The sequence below is a fragment of the Perognathus longimembris genome, chromosome 28 (genome assembly GCF_023159225.1).
Source record: "Perognathus longimembris pacificus isolate PPM17 chromosome 28, ASM2315922v1, whole genome shotgun sequence".
Taxonomy (NCBI): Eukaryota; Metazoa; Chordata; class Mammalia; order Rodentia; family Heteromyidae; genus Perognathus; species Perognathus longimembris.
This window is the reverse complement of record NC_063188.1, coordinates 98,503,285-98,524,374: the sequence shown is the minus strand read 5'-3', so window position 1 is coordinate 98,524,374 and position 21,090 is coordinate 98,503,285. Positions and strand designations below refer to the sequence as shown.

The window sequence follows — 21,090 nt, the reverse complement described above, 5'->3', positions numbered from 1 at the left end:
GATTTAAATAATTTCCAAAATTAGCAAGATAAAAAGAATTTTCCACATAGGGTGAACAAATGCAGCAGTGGTACTCACTAAATACTACACTGAAAATGAACTATACAACTGTGGGTGGGGACAGGAGGGAAAAACGGAGTGAGGGAAGGGGTAACATTGTCCAAAAAGAAACAAACTCTTGGGGCTGGGAATATGGCCTAGTGGCAAGAGTACCTGACTCGTATACATGAAGCCCTGGGTTCGATTCCCCAGCACCACATATATAGAAAATGGCCAGAAGTGGCGCTGTGGCTCAAGTGGCAGAATGCTAGCCTTGAGCAAAGAGAAGCCAGGGACAGTGCTCAGGCCCTGAGTCCAAGGCCCAGGACTGGTAAAAAAAAAAAAAAAAAAAAAAAAAAGAAACAAACTCTTTACCTGACCTATGTAACTGTAATGCCTCTGTACATCACCTTCATATTAAGATTTTTTTTTTAATTTAAGCTGTGGCTCATCCAGGCACTAGTGGCTCATGCTTGTAGTACTAGCTACTCAGGAGGCTGAGATCTGAGAACTGTAGTTCAAAGTTAGTCCAGGCAGGAAAGTCCATGAGACTCTCATCTCCAATTAATCACAGAAAAAGCAAAAATTGGTGCTGTGGCTCAAGTCGTAGAGTGCTAGCCTTGAGTACAAAAGCTCAGGAACAGTGCCCAGGCCTTGAGTTCAAGCCCCAAGACCAGCACATCCACACACAAAAAAGAACAAAGTATTCAGAAGTCCAATAACAGATTATTAAATAAATATGATGCAATCTTATTATAATGGATTGCTATAACTATTAGGAATGGTAAGCCAGGTGCTGGTGACTTACACTTGTAATACAAGCCAACTCAGGAGGCTGAGATCTGGAAGATTGCAACCTGAAGCCAGTCTAAGAGAGTCCAACTCCAAGCTAGGCTGTCCTGGTGTTGGTGGCTCACACTTGCAATCCTAGCTATTCAAGAGGCTGAGACCTGAGGATTCCAGTTTGATGGCACTCTGGACAGATAAATCTGAGACACTTTTCTCCAGCAAAAGGCTGGAAGTGGTGGAGGGCCAAACTTGAATGAAAAAAGCAAGCATGAGTACAATGCCCTGAGTTCAAGCCCCAAGGGAAGGGGAAGGGAAAGGGAAAGGGAGAGAATGGGAATGGGAGTGGGAAGGGGAAAAGGAAAAGAAAGGAAATGGTAAGGGGAAAGGGAGAAGTCAATAGTAACGGGAAGGAAATGGGAAGAGAAACTGAAAAGGAAGAAGGGGAAGAGGGAAGGGGAGGGAAAATGGAGGAGAAATGGAAGGTATGGGGGAAGAAAAGGGAAAGGAAAGAGAAGGGGAATGGAAGGGAGTGAGGGAATGAAAGAGAAGGGGAAAGGGAAGGGGAGCAAAAGGGAGAGGAAAGGGAAAAGGAAGGAGAACAGAAGGATAAGGGAAGAAGAAGGAAAAGGGAAGAAAATGGAAGGGAAAGAGAAGGGAGAATGGAAGGAAAAAAGAAGGAAGGGAAAGGTTAAGGGGAAAAAGGAAGGGAAGGGAAATGGGAAAAGGAGAAGGGGAGAGAGGGAAGTAAAGGGGAGCAAAAGGAAGGGGAAACAAGAGGGACAATGGGGAAAGGGAGAGGAAAGGGGAGGGAAAGGAGAATAGAAAGGGGAGGGGAAGGGGAAGAGGAGAGGAAATGGAAGAGGATGGGAAAGGGAGGGGAAAGAAGAAAGGAAGGAAGGAAGGAAGGAAGGAAGGAAGGAAGGAAGGAAGGAAGGAAGGAAGGAAGGAAGGAAGGAAGGAAGGAAGGAAGGAAGGGGAAAATGGCAAAAGAAGGGGGAGCAGAAAAGGGGAGTATAGAGGAAAGGAGAAGGCAGGGGAAGGGAAGGGGGAAAGAAATGGGAACTGAAGGGGAAAAGGGAGAGGATGGGAAAGGGAAGGGGAGGAAGGGGGAGGAAAGGGGAGGCGAAAGGAAGGGGAAAGAAAAGAGAAGGGGAAGAAAGGGGAGGGGGAGGGAAGAGAAGAGGAAAGGGAACAGAAGGGTTCGAAGGAGGGGGAAAGAGGAAAGGAAAGGGAAAAGGGGAAAGGAAATGGAAACAAAAAGGTGAACAAAAGTGAAGGGGAAGAGGAATGAATAGGTAAGAGTAGGGGAAAGAAGACAGGAAGGCGAAGGGAGGAGAGGAGAAGGAGAAGAGTAAGGGGGAGATGAAGAGGGAAGGGAGTGGGAGGGAAAGGGAAGGGAAGGAGTACAGGATGGAAAATGGATAGAAGGCAAAGCAAAGAAGGGAACATGGAAGGGGGAAAGGAAGGAGAGGGCACAGGAAGGAGAAGGAAGAAAAAGGGAAGGAAGAGAGAAGGGGAGGGAAAGAGGAATGGAAAGAGAAAACAAAAGGGAAGGAAGAGGTATGGGAGGAAAGAGGAAGAGAAGGAGGAGGCAAAGGGAAGGGGAATGAAAAGGGAAAAGGATGAGAAGGGAAGGGAGGAGGGGAGGGAGGAGAAGGGAGAGGAATGTTAGGCTGGAAGTGTGTTACTAAAAGCTCTGAATTGGGCTGGGGATATAGCCTAGTGGCAAGAGTGCCTGCCTCGGATACACGAGGCCCTAGGTTCGATTCCCCAGCACCACATATACAGAAAACGGCCAGAAGCGGCGCTGTGGCTCAAGTGGCAGAGTGCTAGCCTTGAGCGGGAAGAAGCCAGGGATGGTGCTCGGGCCCAGGACTGGCCAAAAAAAAAAAAAAAAAAAAAAAAAAAGCTCTGAATTCAAGCTCCAGTTGTGTCACAAAAAAATAATAATGGTAGCAGCAAACTACCTATTCTGACAAAGGAAATTTATTATCACAGTATACTGAGAAACACTTTAAAAATTAAATACAGGAATATGTCAATCAAATAGAGAAAATGCCAAAATGATGTTCTTGAGTAGTCACATTTCAAGAGGGACACAGAAGATATACCTTGCTTTATTAGAATAATTTTTAAAACAGAGCAAGAGACCGGGTGACAATTGTCCAAAAAGAAATATACTCATTACCTGACTTATAACTGTAACCCCTCTGTACATTATCTTTGTCACAAGATTTTTTTTTTTTTTTTGGCCAGTCGTGGGCCTTGGACTCAGGGCCTGAGCACTGTCCCTGGCTTCTTCCCGCTCAAGGCTAGCACTCTGCCACTTGAGCCACAGCGCCGCTTCCGGCCGTTTTCTGTATATGTGGTGCTGGGGAATCGAACCTAGGGCCTCATGTATCCGAGGCAGGCACTCTTGCCACTAGGCTATATCCCCAGCCCCACAAGATTTTTTTTTTGCCAGTCCTGGGGCTTGAACTCAGGGCCTGAGCACTGTCCCTGGCTTCTTTTTGCTCAAGGCTAGCACTCTGCCACTTGAGCCACAGCGCCACTTCTGGCAGTTTACTATATATGTGGTGCTGAGGAATCAAACCCAGGGCTTCATGTATTCGAGGCAAGCACTACTGCCACTAGGCCATATTCCCAGCCCCTATCAAAAGAATTTTTAAATTAAAAATGGTGAATTGCTTTTATGTTCAAAATATGCAGCATTTCAAAGGAAATTAAACCAATCTCCACATAGCAAAGAAATGAAACTAAGATTACAGAATTATTTTCCACATAGTGTCTTAGTGAATATCATTGTTGTATTTGATCATTCTTGTGCCACCTTTTATGTGCCCTCTCTTACCCTTCCATAAAACAAACTGTGGGTGTGGACAGGAAGGAATAACCAGCAGAGAGTGACGAATGGGGAGACATGGGTCAAAAAGAATTGTACTCATTACTCATTACCTGATTCATGTAACTGTAACCCCTCTGTATGTCAACTCTACAAATAGCAATAAAAAATAAAATCATATCTAAAAAAAAGATTGCAGAATTAAAATTAGATCTTGAGCTGAGCAAGTAGCTTTGGTGGTAGATTACATGCTTAGCACACAAAAGGCCCAGTATTTAATCCCGAGTATTGCATATATGTGTATGTGTGCATGCATATTTTTTGTATTTATATACATTTATTTACATTATATAAAATCCTATCTAATGTAGAATAAACCAATTCCATCTACTACAGTGTTTATAATTTTCTCCTTTCCACAGGAATGCCCACCCCAGACCATCAATCTTGTTCTTAACTCACATTATCACAGTACCCAGCTTCCTCCCCAATGACCTCTTTGATTCTGAATGCTTACCTAATGCTTCCTGCTATCGGTGACCAGGACCCTTGCTTCACTATATACAAGCTCCCTTGCATGTACATGTTGGTCCCAAAGTTCCCTTCCTCTCCTCATGAAGACATAGTATTCCTCAAAGTCACTTGTCAGGCTTCCTGCCTCCTACCTCTATCCTTCATCATGCCTACCCTAGGGGGAAAAATACCCTTGAAGCTTACAAACATAACTGGTTTTCTGCTGTCCACTGTCTAAAACCTGGCCTTTTTAATCCTCTAAAAAAGAAAGTACTCTTTACTTGACTTATGTAACGTTAACCCCTCTGTATATTACTTTTTTTGCCAGTCCTGGGGCTTGAACTCAGGGCCTGAGCACTGTCCCTGGCTTCTTTTTGTTCAAGGCTAGCACTCTACCTCTTGAGCCACAGCACCACTTCCGGCTTTTTCTATATATGTGGTGCTGAGGAATTGAACCCAGGGCTTCATGTATGCGAGGCAAGCACTCTACCACTAGGCCATATTCCCAGCCTTGTATATCACTTTTATAACAACAATTTAAATTTGTTTAAAGAAAAAAAAAACATCTTCAGGGCTAGCTATGTAGCTCAAGTGGTAGAGCATTTGCCTAAACAATCCATCTTCTGTATCCCTTTCTCACATATCCACATCTCCTGATCAATCAGTCCCCCAACATTTGCTGGCTGACTGGTTGAATCATCTGTCCCAATTTAATATTCCTAAGAGATAACAAAAGTGAAAGCCCGCTGGACACCTCAATCTAGCTTTCTCTTAGCTCCACTGCAAACCCTCCTCCAAAATCCCTAGAGCACGCCAATTCCACAATGGGTCCAACACCTAAAACTTCCATTGGCAACTTTCCACTTACCTCCTCTCTAGATGAAGGATGTGTCAGCCCACATCTATGGCTTTAAATTCCCCACAAGAGACAATGTAGAGACCAATCTCCTAAATTCTTTTCTGCCCCTAGTTTGGATGAACCAAGAATTCTCTGGTAAAACAACTACCAACACAATTGACCTGTAAACTACTCTACCTCCTCCAGGAGGCTGCCCCTGTCAAACCCATCCCTCTTATTACCAAGAGCTCCTTCTTTCTTTACCTCCTTCTTTCTTTCCTAAAAGGAAGTGCACCTCTGTGTGTGAAACACTACATTAAGTATGCAGACATGTGCCAACCAGGAATCCACCGCATAAACTGGATATGGCTGGGACCTCAGGTACTGTGAGGGGAAAAGCAGCTTCTATAGACACACAGATAGCACCACTCCTCCACCTGAGGAGACAATCACTACATGTACTACTACCCTCTAGCATCAGTATGCTATGATACTCTACATATTTTTTGACATTTTAACTGATTTTAATTACAAATTATCCCAGTCTTAAGTCATACAAAAATTTTCTAAAATTAGGAACAAAAAAAAACTTTTATTTGAAATGTGTATTTGCTACGCTGTGTTTGCAAACCTGCAATGAAGGAGTACTTTTCCTTTGGGGTTTTATCTGTTGAGGAGGGATTAAGCGGGAGCATAGAAATGGAGGAATAAAGAGTGAAAAAATGCAGTCATGGTACTTAATGGACACTATGGAAAATGAACTAATACAATTTGTGGGCAGGAATGGCAGGGGAAAACTGGGGGAAAACGAAGGAAGGGGTGACATTGTCCAAAAAGAAATGCACTCATTACTTAACTTGAACACACCCTAATAATAACAATAAAATTATTTTTTAGAAAAGCATTGCTGACTTTTAAAAATAAAAGCTCAAAGCCAGACACAGTGGCCCATATCTTAATTCTAGCTACTCAGGGGGCAGAGATTAGGTATATGCCTAATCAAAACTAGCCTGGGCAGAAAGTCTGCAGGACCCCTTCTCAACCAATAGAAAGCTAGGCATAGTGACATCATACGACAAGTATGTATGTATGATGACAGGCATACATAGGCTGTCATCCCACCAATGTGGGAAATGTAAACAGCAGGATCACAGTTCAGGCCAGTTCAGGCACAAATGTGAAACCCTATCTGAAAAATAACCAAAGCAGTATGGCGCTGGTTAGGGAAACTTGCAGTTCTAGGCCAGCCTGGGCAGAAACATTTACAAGACCCTTTGTCAATGGAGAACAACATAGTGGCACATATTTTGTATCCCTACTAGGATGGGTAGCCTAGAATAGACAAGACTGCACCCAGGCATATGCCTGTTCAGGAATCAAGACCCAGGCCCTGAGTTCAAGCCCCAGGAGTAGCACAAAAATAAACAAAACAAAACATAAAAATAACCAAAGCAGGCCAGGTGCTGATGGCTAACCCCTGTATTCCTAACTACTCAAGGGGCTGAGATCTGAGGACCAGTTTGAAGCCAGCCCAAGCCTGAAAGTCTGTGAGACTCTTATATCCAATTAACTACCAGAAAGCTGGAAGTAGAGGTGTGGCTCAAGTGGTAGAACAGAAAAGCTCAGAGCTGACTCCCAGGCCCAGAGTTCAAGCCCTGACCGACCAGAAAGAAAAGAAAAAAAAGAGTAAAAAAATGAATTCTGGTCCTAAGGTGGGCTGTGATGAAAAGTGCCTTTTCTAGGGAGAAAAGCAAGCTATCTGTCTCCCAAGTTCAAGGGTCAGGTTTACTATTTTGGCCCCAACAACATGGGCTTAGTAGTAAGCACTAACAGAGTACTTATAGGAGCTATGTACCATGCTACGTGCTTTTATATACCTTAACTCATTTAACTATGACCTAGCCTAAGAGCTAGATACTATCGCTATTAGTACCCTCATTTTACAGATGAGGACATTAGAGCACAGAGAAGCTAAGTAGTTTGCACGAAGGTCATATCACTAATAGGACAAACAGGATTCATTCCCTGGATATGGGACTCTAGACCTGTACCCTAACTCACTACTATTATTGAGAGACTACTTCATGTTGGTCAGGGAGTCATTAAGGTCAAGAGGTTAAGTGACTTATTAATTCAAGGTCATACAACTAGTTAGAGGTAAAAGGCTAGCATCCTGGTATGTTCAAAGCCCTGGACTTAATTCCTAGTGAGAGAAAACAGGTTGGTAAAGGGAAGGATAGGAGAAGGGAGCAGTATGACAGCAGGGAGAGGGAGGGAGAAAAGTTAAAGGAAGTCATTGCAATTTACTTACTTTAAATTTATTTTGTACATAATAAAATTGCAGGGGCTGGGAATGTGGCTTAGTGGTAGAGCGCTTGCCTAGCATGCACGAAGCTCTGGGTTCGATTCCTCAGCACCACATAAACAGAAAAAGCCAGAAGTGGTGCTGTAGCTCAATAGTTAGAGTGCTAGCTTTGAGCAAAAAGAAGCCAGGGACAGTGCTCAGGCCCTGAGTCCCAAGCCCCAGGACTGGAAAAAATAAAAATAAAAATAAATAAAACTGTGTGTGAATGGAAAAAGTAAAAGCTTTGACAATATCCACTAATACTACTTATATGACCCAGAGAAACTCTTAACTTCCTGATCTTGTTTTCTGTCTATATGTTAGGAATACTAGAACCAATCTTACTGAGTTGGGGTGGTAATTAAATGAATTTACCTAAATTTAGGGGCTAGAGGCATGCCTCAAGTGGTAGAAAACCTGCCTAGAAAGCAAAAATACCTGAGTTCAATCCCCAGTACCTAGTTAGTACCATCAAGAATAAGCCAACTCATATGCCACGTGGCTACTGTATATGTTTTTGGTACACTGTGTATTGTATATATGTCTATCTGGTCTATGGAAGGGAAAGACAAACAGGGTGTAAGATATCACAGGAAATGTACACACTGCCCTATTATGTAACTGTACCCCTTTTGCACAACACCTTGTCAACAAAATTTAATTAATAAATAAAGTTTTAAAAAAGAATAAGCCAACTGAGAGTACAAAAAGAAATGTACTCATTATCTGACTTAGGTAACTGTAACCCCTGTGTACATCACCTTTATAAAAACAATAAAAAAGGAAAATTTTCAAAGTCAAATTATGTATTTGAATAAAAGAAATGCTCTATAATTCATATTCTATACAATATTTAACCTATAATAAAGATAGTAATTGTTTAAGCAAAGTGCTTCATGCCTATAGTAGCCTAGCTACTCTGAAAGCTGAGATATGAGAATCATGATTCAAAGCCAGCCCAGGCAGCCAAGTCCCTGAGACTCTGTATTTCCAATTAACCACCAAAAAGCCAGAAGTGGAGCTGTAAGAGCTGTAACTCAAGAGGTAAAGCACTAGCTGTGAGTAAAAAAGCTCAGAGACAGTATGCAGGCCATGAGTTCAAGCCTTAGGACTGTCCCACCTCAAAATATAAGAATAAGTAAACTTAATCATCTATCCTAGAGCTAATGCTGGCTTTCCCCACCTAACTCATGCTCCTTTTTGTCCTAGATCGGGACTCGAACTCAGTATCTGATGTTTTAGCTCATTGTCTGGCACTCTACTATCTGAGCCTCCGCTAAGGCTCTTCATCACCCACAAGAAGGGAGGGAATCAGGACCCCTCAATCTCCTCTGAAAATACGTTCTATCTCCCAAGGGCTTACTACAATGAAGTTGTAAGCAATCACAAGATGTACTGGTATTCAAAAACACTTGGATCTTATTTTGCCACAGCACTGTTCTCCATTTTTGCTCATTATGCAAGTATAATTTCTCAGCTATACTAATGGGCTCCTTAGGCTTTTCTGCCCTAACCAGTTCATATCTATGCTATTTTGGAAGCCATGGGGCTATAGATCACTTGAGATGAGGCTAGTCCAAATTGCAATGTGCTTCAAGTATAAAAATGAACAAAAGATTTGAAGAAATGGCACAAAAGAATGGAAAAATATCTCATATGAATTTTTATATCAATTATATGCTGCGATAATTTGGATATACTAGGTTAAGTAAAACATTAATATTTTACCTATTTAACAAAAATGCTGTGACTGAAAAAAAAATCAACATCACATATATTCTATATATCCTATTGGACACAAAATGTATGTAACAACCAAACTAAAACCAAGGGATAACACCAAACTAAAACCAACTTGTTCATAATCCAAAAGGAAAAGACTTAGAATGAGGAAGGTTTAAATTCAAACAGAGCAAAAGCAACTACAACACAAAAACAAATATAAAATTTTAAAATAACTAAAACTATAAAAACATAATTATATAAACCCTTAAGATTATGAATAAAGATTCTCTAAATACAGAATTATACCAACTTTAGGAAGAAATTAATAATTATAATAATCATAAAACTAACATAAAATTCAAAACAATTATAAGTCAATGATGAATGGGGAAAAAGGGATCTGACATACAAAATGCTTAAAGCTCAAAAATTCTGCACCCTGTACAATACCTTAATAATAGCAATAAAATATTTTAATTCTGTATCACTTTTCAAAATGGGTTATCAGATTAAGAAAAATTCTGGGGCTGGGGATATAGCCTAGTGGCAAGAGTGCCTGCCTCGGATACACGAGGCCCTAGGTTCGATTCCCCAGCACCACATATACAGAAAACGGCCAGAAGCGGCGCTGTGGCTCAAGTGGCAGAGTGCTAGCCTTGAGCGGGAAGAAGCCAGGGACAGTGCTCAGGCCCTGAGTCCAAGGCCCAGGACTGGCCAAAAAAAAAAAAAAAAAGAAGAAAAATTCTGGTTTATAAACCTAGATATGTACAGACTCTATAGTTGGCCCATAGAATTTGAAAAAAAAAATGAGCCTAAATTGGACTAAATCACAAAACATACTTAGACTACTAGAAAAGAAATATTTAGGAGTCTTCTTGCCACTTAACTTGCCACTGACCAAAGAACAAAGAACTTGGGGGTATAGTTCCATAACACGTGAGGCCCTGTTAAATCTGAAACATGGGGGAGAAAAGCCTCCCTTTTTTTGCTTAAAAATGATAAGTAAGCCAGGCACCAGTGGCTCACCCCTATAATCCTATCTACTCAAGGCTGAAATCTGAGGATCCTGAGCACAAAAGCTCAGGGACAGCACTCAGGCCCTGAGTTCAAGCCCCAGGACCAGCACACACACATGCACACATATACACCCACATTCACACACACACACACATAATAATTAATATAGATGGATGGCAGTGGCTCATACCTGTAATCCTAGCTACAATCAACAGGCTGAGATCTGAGAATCCCCATTTGGAGCCAGCCCAGGCAGACAAATCAATGAGACTTGTCTCCAATTAACCAGCAACAATCTGGAAGTAGTTTTTTTCTGGTTAATTGGAGATTAGGGTCTCTCATATCTGTCTGCCTGGGCTGGCTTTGAGCCTTGATCCTCAGATCTCATCCGCTTGATTAGCTAGAATTACAGGCGTGAGCTACCAGCACGCATGCCTGTAATAAAGCTGCACAAATACATGTGATTTTACTTGCTAAAATGAATAAAAATAATAAATGGAAACAAAAAAAACCTGGAAGTGACAGTGTGGCTGAAATCGTACATTACCAGCCTTGAGTGAGGAGGGAAAAAACTAAATGAGAAAATGTACTCTTCACCTGAGTTATGTGACTGTAATCCCTTTGGGTACATCACCTTTGTAATAAAATTTTAAAAAGAATCTTTGAAAAAGATCCTTGGGCTCAAGGTCCCAAGTTTTGGGTCCCAAAATCACAACAAAAAGGAAAGTTTCTTTTTTTTTTAAAGTTTGGATATCAGTGGTTCACACCTGTAATCCTAGCTACTTAGAAAACTGAGATCTGAGGATTGCAGAGCAAAGCCAGTGGGGGCAAGAAAGTCTATGAGACTCTTTATCTACAATTAACTATCAAAAAGCTGGAGATAGAGCTGTGGCTCAAGTGGTAAAGCACTAAAGCTCATGGATTGCATCCAGGCCCAGAGTTCAAGCCCCAGCACTAGCAAAAAGAAGGAAGGGGGGAGGGGGCCACAAATTGTACAAGAAATGTACTCACTGCCTTACGTATGAAACTGTAACCCCCCTGTACATCACTTTGACAATAAGTAAGTAATTATTCAAAAAAATAAAAGGAAGGGAGGACTAAGACTCTCATCTCCAATTAAGCATCTCCGACTCCAAAAAAACAAAATGGAGTAGTGAATCAAGTGGTAGAGCCCTAGCCTTGAGCAAAGAGTTCAAGAACTAGGGCTGAGAATGTGGCTTCGTGGTAGAGTGCTTGCCTAGCACGCATGAAGCCCTAGGTTCGATTCCTCAGCACCACATAAACAGAAAAAGCCAGAAGTGGTGTTGTGGCTCAAGTGGTAGTTTTTGCCTTTTGCAAAAAGAAGCAAGGGACAGTGCTCAGGCCCAGAGTTCAAGCCTCAGGACAGGCCAAAAAAAAAAAAAGAGAAAAGAAAACAAAAAGAGTTCGAGAACTACACCTAGGCCCTGAGTTCAAGCCTCTTGGCTGGCACAAAAAAAAGTCTCACAGGCTTCCCTGCCCGGGCTGGCTTTGAACTGTGATCCTCAGATTTGAACCTCCCAAGTAAGTAGGATTACAGGCATGAGCAAACTGTGCCAGCTCGTTTTTTTTTGTTGTTGTTGTTGTTGTTTTTATTTATTTTTTGCCAGTCCTAGGGCTTGAACTCTGATCCTGAGCGCTACCACTGAGCTTCTTTTGCACAAGACAAGCACTAGATCACTCGAGCCACAGCACCACTTACAGCTTTTTTGAGTAGTTTATCTGAGTTTCAAGTCTCATGGAGTTTCCTGCCTGGGCTGGCTTTGAACCATGATCCTCAGATCTCAACCTCCTGAGTAGCTAGGATTACAGGTGTGACACACCAGTGCCTGGCTCCACTGTCTTTAATGAAGGCACACATGAGAGAGATTTACAAGCCTGTGCAGTGACATACTGCTTTCATCAAGCTCTTCATTGTCTTGGAAAGTAATTTTTCATTTAAGAAAGTGATTTAAGTAACCATTTGATGGGATTATATCTCAAAATAATTTGGAAATAAGTATTTTTTAATTTGCTAGTTTCAATCTGCATACAAACCTGTACAATCCACATAAACCAAAATTCTTTAGTATTCTGATTTTTAAGAGCATAAAGAAGTCCTAGTATCTCCAAAGACCACTGAAGGCTGAGTAATTTCTCTTTCTTTCTCTCTCTCTCTCTCTCTCTCTCTCTCTCTCACACACACACACACACACACACACACACACACACACACTTTCTACTTCTGCCCTAGGAGACTTTTACTGCTATTTATATCACAGAAATTTCTAGCACTTCAAACTCTATAATGACCAGTAAAGAAAGAAGTCTGGTGGGGTTAAAACTGAACAGGAAATTAAAGGCAAAGAAATTAAGTGCTTCCTTTAAGTTAGAAAGCTGACATTCTGATTTGAAGGCAAAATTCTAGACAATTAAACAGAAGATGTGCCAAAATTAACTAACCTCCGTTTATGCCATAAGCAATAATTTATTGCTTTCACATTCCTCCTACAGCTGCCTGAAAATTCATATAAAATTCCGAGCTATTCAGTACAAAAGCTAGATTCTCAGAGGTTAATGTACTTATTCTCAATGAAACATTTAAATGATTTCAAACTATCTCCGCCTTCAAACTGTCCTATAAAAAAAAAATCATGTCTATGCAGAAAATGCCACTCTTGCACATTAAAGAGAAAATGCAAGGCTAAGTATAAAAATAAAATTTCTAGATGGGTGGCAGGGACTTGTATCTGTAATCCTAACTACTCAGGAGGCTGAGATCTGAGGATCTCTGTTCGTAGTGAGCCCAGGCAGGAAGGTCCATGAGACTTTTATCTCCAAGATGATCACCAAAAAGCCAAAAATGGAACGTGGCTCACGTAGTAGAACAAAAAAAAATCTCAGGGACAGCTCCCAGGCCCTGAGTTCAAGCCCCACAACCAGCACAAAAAATAAATAAATAAAATTTCCAAATCATGGGGCTAGGGATATGGCCTAGTGGCAAGAGTGCTTGCCTCATATACATGAAGCCCTGAGTTCGATTCCCCAGCACCACATATATGGAAAACGGCCAGAAGTGGCGCTGTGGCTCAAGTAGCAGAGTGCTAGCCTTGAGCAAAAAGAAGCCAGGGACAGTGCTCAAGCCCTGAGTCCAAGTGCCAGGACTGGCAAAAAAAAAAAAAAAAAAGAAAAAGAAAAATAATTTCCAAATCATAACATTTTCAAACTTTTCATAACCTAAAAAGTAATAAAAATTCAAAAACAGGAATTGACAGCAGGAATTCATAGCCTGTAACCCCAACTCCACTTGGGAAGCTGAGGCCAGAAGCTATCCAGTTCAAGGCCAAACTATGCCTCAAAATAAAAACAGAAACAAGCCAGATACTGATGGCTCATGCCTGTAGTCCTAGCTACTCAGGAGGCTGAGATTTGAGGATGGCAGTTTGAAGCCAGCTCCGGCAGAAAAGTCCTAGAGTGAGACTCTATCTCCAAATAATCACTCAATGCCCAGAAGTAGAGCTGTGGCTCAAAGTGGTCGAGGGCTAGCCTTGAGCACAAAAGCTCAGGGATAATGCCCAGGCCCTGAGTTCAAGCCCCCCAACTGGCAAAAAAATTTTTAAACAGAATTTTTTTCTATAAACTCTGTTTACAGTCATTTTATCCCCAGCTATATGACTGAAATTGAAGAATAACTCAGCTTAATATGAGAAAGACTTAAATGTAATACTGGAAACTCTGGTCATCAAAATATTTTTATAATTCAGTACCAAAATGCAAATGACAATTTAACTGAACTATTAGTATGGCTCTGGGTCCTCCAATCTCCTTTGGCACCTATTATCCAAAATCCTTTCCAGGTACGCTTAGCATTTATTCATCCTATAATACAAGAAAACGTACATATTGCATTGACACTCTTGTACAACTACTTAAAAATAATGTATAAAAGGGGCTGGGAGTATGGCCTAGGGGTAGAGAGCCTGCCTCGCATACATGAAGCAAGCCCTAGGTTTGATTCCTCAGTACCACATATATAAAAAAAAAAAAAGCCAGAAGGGGCACTGTGGCTCAAGTGGTAGAGTGATAACCTTGAGCAAAAAGAAGCTAGGGACAGTGTTCAGGACCTGAGTTCAAGCCCCAGGACTAGCAAAAAAAATAATAATGTAAAAGAAAAGAAAAGAAAACCTTGGAGGGAGTAAGGGTAAACAAATGCAGCAATGGTACTCACTATACACTATGCTGAAAATGAAATACACAACTTGAACTGGTGGGGATGGGAGGGAAAAACTGGGAGACTGAGGGAAGGGGTGACACTGTCCAGAAAGAAATGTTACCTGGGCTGGGAATATGGCCTAATGGCAAGAGTGCTTGTCTTGTATACATGAAGCCCTGGGTTCGATTCCCCAGCACCACATATATAGAAAACGGCCAGAAATGGCGCTATGGCTCAAGTGGTAGAGTGCTAGCCTTGGGCAAAAAGAAGCCAGGGGCAGTGCTCAGGCCCTGAGTCCAAGCTCCAGGACTGGCCAAAAAAAAAAAAAAAAAAGAAAGACATGTTACCTGACTTATGAAACTAATTCCTTTGTATGTCACCTTTATAAAAATAAAAAAAATTAAAAGAAAAAAAACCTGTCTGTTTCCATGCTATTTTTCATCAGAAGACTTGAATACTCCTCTGCTTTTCCTCACGACAAGTAGTAGTCCAAGAGTGATGTCATAGAACACAATTTTTCTAGCCATTCTTTAGGTTGGATCCAGTGAGAATTCTAGGAAAAGCTTTAACTGTGGAATAATCTTCTAAGTTACATTTTAACATGAAATCACAAATCCTGTGCTGTTAACAGTTCTCCCTAAGAATTATTCAACTAAACCAAATCTTTTGGAAGGTACTGATTGACTTCTTGCAAATCTTTGAAAATCCAAGATGCAGAATCATTAACCAAACTCAAAGATATTAGCTAGGACACCGGATAATTTTTCTATCTGTTCTTATTTGCTTCAGTGATCCAGTGAGATTTTCTTTTCCACTGCTGGAGATGCACCCAGGGCCTCATACATGATAGGCAAGAGCTGTGTACCACCGAACTACACTTCCATCTCCAGCCAGATGAGCTCTAGGATTTTACATTAAAAACAAGAAAACAGAGTATTTTTCACCTTTTCTAGTTTCTTCATTGCAGCAAAAATTTCTGGGCTCAAAATGTGGCTCACTTGCCTAGCAGGTATAAGACCCTTAGTCTCTCCACTTTACCCCTTTGCTCCAGTACCACAATAAAGGGGGGGTAGGGAAGAGGGCAGGGATTTTTTTAAAGCTTCTAATTCTGATCAAGTTTGAGTAAGACTCTTATCTCCAATTAACCACCAAAAACCAGAAGTGGAACTATGACTCTAGTGCAAGAGCATCACCCTTCAGAGAAAAAGCTAAGAGACAACCTCCAGTCCCTGAGTTCAAGCCCCAGTATAGGCATGAGAAAATAGCTATGCATGTAAACTACTTCATGCAAGAGTAAAATTAAATGCTAAAAGTAACATTATCTCTTAATTTGTTTTGCTGTATGACTTTAAAGTGATAACTTAAAAATGATTCTTCAGCAGGGGACCAGTGCCTCAATCCTGCAATCCTAGCTACTCAGGAGGCTGAGATCTGAGGATCATGGTCCAAAGCCTGCCTGGGCAGGAAAGTCCATGACATTCTTATCACCAGAAGCCCATAGATAGCGCCCAGGCCCAGAGTCCAATCCCCAGGACTATTTTGTTTTTTGGTTTGTTTTTTTTTTAAAGGATTCTTCCCTTCCCTTAATGAGTTTTAATAAAATTTAAAAAAAAAAAAAACTTCACCAAGTGCAAGTGGCTCATCTCTGTAATCCTACTCAGGAAACTGAGATCTGAGGATCATAGCTCAAAGCCAGGCCAGGGAGGAAAGTCCATGAAACTCTTTTCTCCAATTAAGCACAGAAAATAAAAAGCCACTAGCCTTGAACACAAAAGTTCAGGAGTAATGCCCAGGACCTGAATTCAAGCCCCAGGACCAGCAAAAAAAAAACTTCTCTAATTCTTAAAAGGGTTTCCACTTTGGTACCAGCAAAAATACAACAAACACCTATGGTGGACGTGACCTGAGAGACTTTCCAATGATTTATAAAATGGCAATAGTAACAGCAATAATTAATCTCCCTTTACTCTCCCCCTTTATTGCTGCTATTCCTTGAAAACCAGACTTGCTCCCACTTAAGGTCTAACTTGCTGTTTTCCCCATCTACATTACTCTATCCAGTTAGCTATGACTTGCTAATTACTTCCAACCTCGTGACTTCAATTGAACCCTTCCCCAAACATGCTCTTAAAATCGTAAAAATAAATAAACAAACAAAAGAAAAAAATCTTTTGCTCCAGCCACCAGACAACTGCCATATTTATTTTTTCCCTATATTAGGGAAGTAGGTTATCTGCATTATTTATTTAATAACTTTTTGCTTCACAATATTTTTGTTCCATTGACTATTTAATCTCCAACACCTAGAACAGCACCTGGCCCACAATAAATAAGTGCCTAAAAGTACAAATTTAAACCTCACAATTCCTCATGTTCTATAAGCTATCCTTCATTTAAAAAGTGGGGAGGAGCAGGCACTGGTGGCTCATACTTGTAATCCTAGCTACTCAGGGGGCTAAGATCTGAGAATCACAGTTCAAAGCCAGCCCAGGCAGGAAAGTCCCTGAGACTCTTATCTCCAATTAACCACTACATAAGCCAAAGGGAAGCTGTGACTCAAGTGGTACACTAGCCTTCAGTACAAAAGCTCAGGGTCAGCACCCAGGCCCTGAGTTCAAGCTCCAAGACAGGTACAAAAAAATAAAATAAAACCTCAGAGGCTAAGTTACTTGTCTATGTCTATGATTATGGATAAGTTGTAAAACTGGGGTGTGCCTGATTTCAGGGCCTTCCCAATTAACCAGTATTATACAATGCCCACACCAATGATGGTTTTTCATTGCACTTCAATTTAAAAAAAAGAGGAGTTACAGGATTCCCATTCAGAGGAAATACATGCTAACTAACTAATCTACAAGCCCTCTGAAAGTGAAAGAATCATTCTCCTCACAGTTAACATTATTCACTTCAAAGAACAGAACTGTCAAGAGGCCAGCAATATCATGGGAGGGGAAGGGTCTTGTTCAAAACTCTACAAAAACAATGTTTGTTTGGTTTTGTTGCCAGTCCTGGGGCTTGAACTCAGGGCCTGAGCACTGTCCCCGGCTTCTTTTTGCTCAAGGCTAGCATTCTGCCACTTCTGGGGTTTTCTATATATATGTGGTGCTGAGGAATTGAACCCAGGGCTTCATCTATATGAGACAGGCACTTTACCAGTAGGCCATATTCCCAGCCCCTCTAGAAAAACAATGCTAAAGGTACTAAAATACCAAGCTTTTATTTGCAATCTTCTGTCTCTCTTGACTTGTCATGGTGTTTGTTTGTTGATAAATAAATGCTATTCTAAGTGGGGGGAAATTAAAAATATCAATTATTAGCATTCATTTTTATACTCACTTGTCACATAATGCCAGTTTTATATGCACATACTTAAACCAAGCATGAGGCCCTTCAGAACATCAATGAAGCCAAGCCAATATTGGGTCCCAGAATCTGGTCCCAGACAACCCAAATAAAGATGGAAAGGTCAAACCTTGAAACTTCCAAGAAAGCAGTATCTGAGAATATTTCATCTTCAGGATGAAACATATGTCGTGTAGAAGCTACCACTTTAGGCTCTCCATTTTGCTATTTTAATCCTACCTCCCCTGCATTAGTCTCCTTTTTAGACAACATAAAAGCATACTTTGAAAGACAAGTGTCACAAATAGCCATTTGTAAACTAAAAATATTCTCAAAAATATTTTTCATTTTTGTGGACAAATTTTAAACCACAAAATACATTTTTGATATGCCAAGTATAAATCTATGCTGATCTGTTAAACACAAATTCTAGCAAATAAATTGAATTTTCAAACCACAAATATTTACTATCCTATGTTCCCCTCAAATTTATCAGCAGTAAAGATTGAGAATATTTTTTACCATAGATCAAGTGTGACTCCAATTACCAAGGACTGTGCTGCTTAGAATATTAAAATTATATAAATATTACAGCAAGTTCCCAAGCTGTTGACATTTTTCTATATACTGCTCATTCTATTAAGAATCACAGAAACCTGAATACATTTTATAAACTCTTCAAAAACAATTTTCAAATGGGTAGAGATACTCAGACATCCTGCTGCCTAGATCGGGGGGAAAAAACAACATTGAAATTAAAGCATATACAGAGCTGAAAAGCATTTTCTAGATTACAATTTAATCAGATTAACAAAGGAAGAGGAACTGGGAAAATATGTAAGATTAACCAAACATAAGGTGCTATACAGATACTGTAAGTAAGAAAGGGGGCCTAGGCAGTCTAGAAAGATGAAAAGCAAAACCCTCCAGTAACATTAAAATTTGAATTAAAGAATACCGTTAAACAAGCAGTTAACATTTTGTAGCAGCAAGGCCAAGCAACGTGACTATTCTATATCTATGATTCACAGCACTGCTTTACTATTCTGTACTTATTTACTTATAATATAGATATATAGCAGCAACAGTTAGCCACTCTAACGTTAAGCACTCTGGCAATGGTTACTTACAAAATGTCTTTCCGGGTTTTTTGGGTTTTTTTGCAGCACTTTATAGGTATAGATTATTTTCACATATATGACCTCATATAGTCCTCAGCACCTTATGATGTGGGTATTACTGACTAAATTTCATAGACAAGACACTGAGGTTCGGGTCCGCGGATCATCAGCAGTTCCCCACACACACACACACACCTTCGGATTCCATGTTAAATGCCTTCAATTTTGCATAGTTCGATTTCGTCACAAATAGCATTTTTAAAGGGAAGGTACTGGGTTAGGGGGGAAATAATCATGGTACCTGCAGCTGTATGCTGCAAAAAATGGCTGAATTATGCTTCTTCCCTTTCCCCCCCACCCTGCTCCCTCTCTCTTCCTCCTAAGGAGAAAAAAAAAAGATTAAGATTTCCAACAATTTAAGTAAACTCAAAGACAAATGAGGTCCCAGCATCTCCCAAATGTGAAGACTCGGCTCGGTGCAGAGGACCACGGAATCCGTGTCTTCCACGGGGCCGCGGAAGCGGCCCGGGCTCTGCAGGCCGGTGGGCAGGGGCGGATACTCACCTCGGGGGTCCGGTCCAGCCTCTAGTGGACGGCAGTCTGCATCAGGAAGAAGCGGGCCGATGGGCCGCACAGTAGGCTAACGGTCTCCGGGACGGACCTCAGCAGGAAGATAGTCTACAAGGAGCCGCTCTCCAGCCAGGCCGGATCACTCCAGCGCGGGGCGAGTGTGCGCTCCAGCGGCCCCCTCACCACCAGTCCTGGGAAAGAAGACAGCCCTGAGTCGGGAGTCCGGATAGTCGCGCTTCAGCGGGGGGCGACGCGGCGTCGGGGCCCGAGCCGACCTTACCAACCGGTTACACGATGGGGGGAATGCTTTGCAACGCCGAAGGAGCTCGGCTGGAGAGACGACTAGGGGCCACGGAGCAGGGAGGGGAAGAGCGGAAGAGCTGTGGAGCTGAGAAGCTGAGGAGGTAAGGAGCACAGGAGCCCAAGAGCCGCGGGGCAGCAGCGAGAAGCACCCGCAGAGGCAACGTCAACGACGGTGTCTCCAGGCTTCTGCCCTGAAGCGCGCGGAGCCTCAGGATCACCCACGCTGGGGGTGGAGGAAGGCGGGAAAGGGGCGTGGAAAGGGGCTGGGTTTACGGGGCCACGAGCCAGGGGCCGCTCCAGGCCTCGCGCCCCCTGCGGACCGCGGGAGCCGCCCAGGGCCCGCCCAGAGAGGCGGGGCCGGCCCACTGGAGGCTCAGTGCGCTGACTTTTGAACGCCCCAGGCTGATCTCCCTAGGTGGCTTTGCAGCAGGGGGGAAAGGGACCGAGCACGGGGGGGTAGGCTCGCAGGCTCGCAAGCGCCCTGTGGGGCTAACACGGAGCCTGGCGGGTGTTTACCTTCCCCCTGGTCGAGCGCCAATGCCGCCATATTTCAGCCCAGCGCGCGTCACTTCCGGCGCCACGGGAGCGGGAGCGGGTGTGGGAACCAGGCTGGGGGGAACTGTCCGGCGCCCCTGGCATGTCGCGTCCCGGCCGCCGGTCCGCCCCCGTAGACCAGTCACACCTAGGGAAAGCGATAGCGAGGCTTTGCGGTCACAGCCCAGGCCTGACGGGGCTTCTCTCGTCCTGCCGCCGTCGGGGCTACGGACGTTTGACAGTGCACGTCCCCTCGCTCCAATCACGCCTTGCGAGCGCGTGGGCCCCGAGCCACTGCGATTCACCCACTGTTCCCAAGTTGAGGGCTGGAAGGCCGGGCCGGGGGGGGGGACCATGAACCATCTTTTTATATGTTGCAGAAGATGGGATATGGAGGGAGCTGTTAAAAACGAAGAGGGAGCTTTACCTGTTATGAATATATTACTTTTTGCGAAGGCAATTTGCAGTCGATCATTGCGTCACAGTTTCACCTGGCTTATTGCCAAACAATTTCACGTTATCAGAAATGAAATTGCCCAGAGATGGGAAAATGTCATAGGAAATGGAATGTCTTCACCACCTGGAGAAACATCAGGTTCTCAAAATGCAGTCCAGTTTCTTTTGGCATCAAAGTAAGCACGAACTAACGTTAATTAAGAGGGGAGTGATATTTTTTTAACAACCAGTTATGCACTTCTACCTAGTGCTCTCTAAGTAGCACCTTTAATTGATTTAAGAAGATAAAACTACACTGTAGGGCTGTGTTGTAAACAGTGAGGGAAATGTAGATGAAAAGAAATACACTCTTGGAGGCTACTGGTTCCATAACTCAGCCATTGCCCACTTCTGATCTTAAACTGAAGTATTTCTGTTTCTCCCAACCCAGGCTGCCATTTTCTCTCC

At 42.3% G+C, this 21,090-nt stretch overlaps 1 protein-coding gene across 2 annotated transcripts in view; it reads right to left on the bottom strand.

Moving 5' to 3' along the window:
* The window catches only part of Klhl15 (kelch like family member 15), a 44,714-nt gene extending 24,877 nt beyond the window's left edge, over positions 1-19,837 (bottom strand). Inside the window, exons 1-2 of one of the 2 annotated variants that reach the window (XM_048336174.1) lie at positions 19,631-19,837; positions 19,345-19,541 (exon numbers count right to left, since the gene is read on the bottom strand). The gene's annotated coding sequence lies outside the window, so the exon portion shown is untranslated. Of the gene's footprint in view, positions 1-19,344 lie in introns of both variants that reach the window. The other variant, XM_048336175.1, reaches the window with a different exon arrangement.
* Positions 19,838-21,090: the final 1,253 nt, after the last annotated feature.